Below are 7,454 nucleotides of genomic sequence, written 5' to 3' on the forward strand. Positions count from 1 at the left end.
GTTTTTCTCTGTTTATGTTCCTAGATTATTAGCCGTGTATAAATTTTGTTGCATTGCTGGATTGCGCACTGTTGATCTTATATAATCATTATATTCCTATCCAGTTACTGTAATGTTCATACTTTCATGTGTATTTCAATATAGAATTATTCTTGCTCATTTCTGTGTAATGTTCAACTGCCATATGTTGGATTAATTACTTCAGATGTGATTTGCATTTCCCGCTGTTCTTACCTTCGTTACTGATTGTATATTCTACATATTTCTATATGTTATAACAGGAAGTCCCCCTGACAGTTCTTACTTTGGGACCTCGTTCTGTATTAATTTCCTTTGTAATTGTAATGTCTGTTACTGTCTATTAATAATAAATTGCTGGCTTGATCAGCCTGATGCTGACTGCATTTCCCAAATGTTTTGTTTGATATTATCCTGTCACGAAGGTGGAATAATACGATCATCCATGTTTGTTTTATTTACACGCACCCTTTATCTTTAACGGTGAACAATTCAATGTGACACGAACCACGTCCTAACAAGCTTTTTCTTCTTTTCTTGCACGTTCTAGCTAGTTACCGACTTGGGACTCTCACGCATCTCTACCTCAGTAAGCCCTCGCATTTTCTTCACTGTGAACGTGCCTTGCGGTTTCTTCTTCACACGTCACAGTGATCATTACCAGTTCTATAGGCAACCAAATGTTTTGAGAGGAGGAAGTAGGCTGCACAATACTTAGTTCACGTGCATCTCTGCCGTCCTGCGACACCAGAAGTATAGCGCATTCACCTAATCGGAAACTTCTGTTTACGCTTACCATTTCGACAAGCTGTCAACGGTCTGTCATGTTATTTCGCGTCCTTCAGTGTAGAATTGCGCAGTATGCTGCTGTCGTGACGAATGCGCGTGTACTAAAACAAGAAATTTTGGTTTCCATTGTTCCCCCTCTTGCTCAGCCCCGGAAGTGTTTGCCCCCTTTCGCAAATCCTCGGAGATCATGAAGGCTGGCATGACCTTTGACCAAACACATTCCTGTACTTCCTGCTTTACTCGGTACGTGTGTCGATAATTGTACAATAACAGAGGTATAGCAAGAAACATATGTGGCTCACTGGTACTCCCAGAAAGAAACTGCGGGCTTCACGTAAAAAACTAACGGGTACTAGCATGCCCTTCATATTCGTAAATTGTGCATCATAACATTTGTTTACGAACAAGTTTCCGTACCCAACGACCTGGATATATGTCGCGACGTCACACATCGCATGCTAATCCCGTTATAGTTATAATTGCATTTGTCAAACGTCATCGAAGTCAGAAACGGCTAGCGCAGCACTCTAGATTATACGCATCATAATACTTTTGTATGCCTCATTGGCACACGTTGTCGGCAAGTATTGTTTTGTGCTCTCGATGACTAGAGGTCCGACATTTTGAGCCAGCTTTAGCAACAAATTATAGCTTAAATGATTCCCATCCTACATACTTGATAATTTCTTATCCTTTCCCATTCTTTTTCAACTTGTTGTTTGTTTTATGTGCTCGCACTGTGTGCGTTATTTTGCGCGAGCGATGCGTCGCTTTTTGTTACCGTCAGCAGTGCTTTTCATTCCTTTCATGACAAGTCTTTTTATTGCTTTACCATATTTAGTTGTAAGACTGTTTTGCATGCACGTTATCATTGTAAGCATTTTTAGCTCTCAAGATCATTTCAGCTCTCACTTTTATCTGTCATGTTTCGGTTTTCTGTTGCCATTAGTTCACTGATCCCCTTGGGGCCTCTAAGGTACTTTGAAATAAAAATAAAAAAAACTGCATTGTCCACGTACGAGACGCCTTCGGTAGGGCTTCCGCTACTTCTATACATTGCGTCAGTACGAGTGACCCATACCCTCCGGGTTACTCCCCTATTCCTTCCCCTTGCTCCTGGGAGACTGCGCTGACCAGCTCAGACCCGCAAGAGCAGCGACGGCTGATCCGGCGGGCACCCGGAGTGGCGCGAGCCAACGGGGCCCTGAACTAAGGGCTCCACTCTGCGAGGAAGTCGCCCAATCTCATGACAAATGTTTGCTCTCCATCTCTTGCCTTTAACCGAAGCCATCTTTGTCTTGTGTCCTGTTTTTTTTTTCTTTTCTTTACAATCGCAGGAAAACAGTCAGAGAGGTAGAGGCCGCAGCTTTGCGTCGGCGAACGCAGACCTTGGCAATTTTTCTTTCGCGTATATGCCCGCAGAAAGAAAAAGAGAATAGCATACAAATGTGTTATGCATAAATGCTGCACGCGCTGGTAGCCCTACATGATCCACTAAGCAACAAAAATTTTCGGTATAAATTCATTTTGGCGCGCTGCCTATGAGGTTTCATCCGTGAAACATGCGTATAGAAAGCAATGGATGATGAGTGCGTAAGACATCTGTGGCAAATGCCAAATTACCGTTCACGAGAGCGCATAATTACGCCTGCTGACAGCTTACGCAATGGTTCTTCGTCAACTCTAAATTAATGAGCACCGGGACATTTGGGTAATGTTTTTTTTTTTATTTCCCTTTATCTTTAGTAGAAAGACGCTGATTGAATGTTCATGGTACCAGGTCACTCAATTCCTAGATAACGCAACGAATTGTATCACCAATAAGATGACTTTGAAACGCGCCCAATGAGTAATGCCACCCCGCTTCCTGTTGATCAAGAATTTAAAGTACTTTCGTAAATGAAGAGCAGTGGTCACGTGGTCCCAAAAGCCACTGACGTATAGGTCGTTCAGACCGGTGAAGATCGTCGTTCTCAGGAAAGCTGAGCGGAAGCGGCGATCTCGGTGAAAAAAACGTAAGAGTGGACCATGCTTATCTCTTGTGGAATGCGAAGAAGCGCAGATTCGAGAAGGAAATAATCACTGAGGAGGCGCGCACCATGCTTTTGATCACGTGGTCACTGTATGGCTTCCGACGACTAAAGCAGGCCATACCAGGCAACGCATCCTTGCTTTCTGTAGGTTTATTAAAAAGAGAGAGAGGGAGAGAGACAAAAAACTGTGTGTCACTATCAACGGGCCGATGAGATAATCAGATAACTAACGCTGGATAAGTTTGATAATGTCTAAATGGGGTCCTTCTGGAGAGGTTTGAAGATGAATGCTTGAAACTGCAATGTTGGGATTATCTTTAAATAGCAGTATACAACAATGAGGTGATTTTATTACCGGCAATCACTAACATAAAATGGGAGAGGGAGCTGATGACAACGATAATGAACAGGGTCCACTTGTGCAATAAGTGACGTCCCCTAATTTGAAAACATGATCCTACTCGTATTCGAGTAGGAGTCATTCAGTAACTAGTGGCCGTTATCTAAGCATCACCTTCAAAAAATTGTGTTCAGTGCTGCCGCTTTCGCAAAGCGTGGATTACGTCCTCGTAGTCAGATGTAGAAAGTTGAAACTATTATTTCTCTCCCCCAAACTTCGCAACAAAGGAAATCGACTTGAGGTGTACATAAGTTAGCAGCCACGGTTTTCCTAGAAGGTGTATGTGGACTACAGGTGGCGGTGTGGTGATGACGACGGGGTGCTATTGCAGCGCGTACCTCCTTTCTTTTCTCTTTATTTTGGTCACCGGCCAGTGTCAAGTTCATCCTACAGTTCCTGCTAAAGCAGAAATGTTTGAGGTTGGGCACTTTTCGAAGAAAACTGTGGGCTCTGCATCGTCTTTCATACCAGGCGCAGAAAATGTGACAAAGGGGTGTAATCATGGCCCCCTCTGTGTATACGTAGCGTACTATCGCGTCGGTTGAAGCAAAGTTCTTTTGGAAACGCGCGGTCGTCCATGTATTTGTGCTCTTAAAGTGCAGAAAATAAGTCCCGGGAATGCTTGGAGATCGGATGTTTTCGAGTTATGTACGGTATTGTTTGGAATGAGTCGGGTATTTTCTACGTCATGTATGTAAAAGCGAATTTGTTTTGTTTCTAATGCCGCCCATTCGCCACTTCTGCATGTTTCGCCTCTACACTCATTATTCCTACAAGGTGCTAATACCAAAATGGCACATGCAATTGTAATTCAATTTTTTTCAGCTGACGTCGTCCGGTGGAACTTCGTATATGGGAACTACAGCTGCTGCTTACCTAGGGTCACAACGTTGGATGAATGCACAAAAATCCCGGAACGAGCATTTACGAAGAGCAATATAAACATTCCCTCATTTCGCAAGGCGTCTTGCGTCTTCGTTATGAAATTGCACATGACACATATGCAATAGAGGCTTGTAAAAGTCGTTCGCAATCATCCTTACTTAATAATAAAACGATTGCGCGCGATGACCACACGCGGTTGAGCAGCAGAAACAAAACAAAACAAAAAAAAATTGCCGCGCCGATCAGCGCAACCGGCGTAACGCGTTCCAAATGGCGCTGAAAACGCACGCGCCCGAAAACGAAACCAGAAGTTTCGTTTCCGGAAACCGGAAACGAAACTCCATTCGGCCGGTGTGTCCGCTTGTTGAATTTTTCTCTATGGCATCGTTAAAACAGCGCGCTTTCTTGCGCTGTTTCTACTGCTCGTCATAGCTGCTGCGCCTACGGTTGACCTTTCTACGCTGCCGTCCTGCAGGCATGATGTGCAGCGAAGATATATATGCACCGGATAAGTCGCGCAAACTTCAACGGGCCGCCGTCCGCGCTCCTTTGTGAGGTAAACAGGAGGTTTCCAAATAGCAGTGCCATTCCCGAGCTTTCATACCGCACTATGTTACCGCGGATTAGAGTGTACTACTATTCTAGTCGGCGCCTGTGTTGCCCGTCCCACTCCGCCGTAGCCTTCGCAGTGCAAGGCACCCCACTTAATTAACGCATTGAAGTACCAATAGCCTATTTTCACTTCAAATGCCTTTCGCCACTTCGATAAAAAGTGGTTCAGGGCCTCTTTAAGGTCAACTTACTATAACACTGCACTTATTAAACATGCAGGCAGAATTTTACATTCCTCATTTTGACTAAGGCTGATCAAACAAGCAAGATATATTGCGGGCGGTAAATGCCGAACGTCCAAAAAAAAACAAAAAAACAGCGGAGTGCAAAACGAGGGTGCAGCGGGAAATTGTATCTGCTAGTATTTATTCTGTTTTGATCACATTGTTCAAGACCTGCATAGTCAGAACAATCGTACAAGCAACACAACGAATCGTTTATTTTTTGTTCCGCGTCTGTGTCGCGCTGCCCATATACGCCAAAAATCGTAGAAGTGAACAACCCCTCATGCCAGGCGTACTCATCTCATCATTAACTGAGGTGTTGCTCGAGATAAATGTTACTTTACGTGTAAAAAAGGCGAGCTCATCTCGCATATCCTGGTCCCTTTCAGCCGGCTGGTCTCAGTTTATATGCAATAGCCACACCCACTTAAATAAGAAGACTATATATATATATATATATATATATATATATATATATATATATATATATATATATATATATATATATATATATATTCAGCGGGCGTGCCATACCAGTCGCCGGCGCGCACGTATGTCGGTCCGCAATGCACTGCGTAAAAAGCTTTGCCACCTTCCGCAGTGGTTTCCGCAGTTTAGTGCGGAAACCACTGCGAGTTTAGTGATCGATGTGTTTCGTATCACTTGACCAAAGTTCTTGACTTAATATCGTCGAATACCGTACCTGCAACCCGCAGCCGATGAATGAAACGCGCGCTCTACGGTCGGCTGATTGCGTCGATGGCACTGACGGAAACAAGTCAGTGTCGCGCACGTAAAGTTGGCTTCGCAGCGGCGAAGTTAAACTTTTGACGTCATTTGGCGGAAAAAGTTGCGTGCAGCTAGAGGGTACAAGAATGGAGGAGTTGGTCCAACCACGGCCGGACTCGACTCTCTCCTTCGCGGAGGAGCGAGTGCGGCCGCGGTGGACTAAACACTCTAGCTGCACGCAACTTTTCCAGCGCTATTCGACGAGCGATATCACGTGGCGCCAAATGACGTCAAAAGTTGTACTCAGTGCCGCTGCGAAGACAACTTTACGTGCGCGACACTGACGCGACACTGACTGGGCGGAGGAGCGAGTGAGTCGAGTGCGGCCGTGGTCCAACGGAGGTCACATCAAGCGGCGAGAGTGAAGCAAAGAAACGTAGAGATATGCGGCGGCGCTGCAGTCGCTTTATTAAAGCCCCTCCTTCTCATGTTCCGGCCAATCCGGTGCCTCAGCGGCCCGGCTGAACCGCGCCTACCGACGGCGGTTACGGCGGCGTCGAGCTGTCGTCTGCTCGACGCTCCGTCGTATTTGTGTTTTTTTTCGTCAATTTTTGTTCCTAGTATATGCGAGAAAAAAAAAGAATACGACAAAATTGATGCTTTGCCATGAATTGAGGTTCTTCGCTTCCGCCAAACGATGCCGCTGCACGATGTTTACGCGCGCAGACGGCCCTCGAATAAGTCTATAGCTTGTCTCGTAACTCGGCAACTTGGCAGAGTCATTGAAGAATGAGAGGATGAGGGCACACCTCGATGAAAGAACTACTGTTGCGATAGTGGGTTGCGAGACCGTATACAGCAGATTGAAATGTCAGGCCAAGCTCTCGCTCTTCGCAGTCCCTAAAGATGAAGAAAAGCTACGCGTGCTGGAGCTCAATCTTCACCGCACCGATCGGCCCTTTGCAAACCACCGACTCCATTTGTGAGATGCACTTTGATGCAAAGTACATACTTAGGCATAATGTGCATATCATTGAAGGCCAGGCAGTATCTACACAGCGTGTAATGTCTGCGCTTCGGTCTGATGCGATACTCGCAATCCGTATTTTCCGGAGTATCTCTACGAGCAGCCCACACCCGAGCAGCCCACGCGAAAGATAACGGCCTCATATGCAACGGATGAAGGCCGGACATCAAAGAGAACGCTCTCGCTCTCAGTTGAACCGTGATTGACATTGGAGGAATGTGGCAATGGACACCTGCGCGAGCTCGAAGACATAGACAACCGATAACATGCTACATAATTCAAGCAAATATAAACAATCTGTTTTGCTTTATACAACCAGGAGACCTGGAAAACCAACATCTCACCCGTATGACGCATAAAAACAGGGAAGAAAACGGCTATTCCGAAATATTTTCAAAATACACAGTTAAACTAAAAAAAATGTGCTGCACATAACGAATAATATATTCTCCCTAAATGTCAAATTGCTGCCGTTATTAGGGCATCGGGGAAATTTTGTTAGCATTCAATATATCGCCTTGAGGAAGTAAGAAAAGAAAGGCTTACCAATTTTTATTTAACCCCTAATGATGCCACAGAGTTCATTTATTCCCGTACCTCATATTACTGTACATGATCCCCATTTCTTCAGAATATGAGCTCTGCATTTTATTATTTCATGACACAGTGAAACAGGCACATAAGGTTTAAAGGAAGGAAGGATAAGGTTTAAAAAGGAAAACAAGCTACAAACGCGA

The sequence above is a fragment of the Dermacentor andersoni genome, chromosome 6 (assembly GCF_023375885.2).
Source record: "Dermacentor andersoni chromosome 6, qqDerAnde1_hic_scaffold, whole genome shotgun sequence".
Lineage (NCBI taxonomy): Eukaryota > Metazoa > Arthropoda > Arachnida > Ixodida > Ixodidae > Dermacentor > Dermacentor andersoni.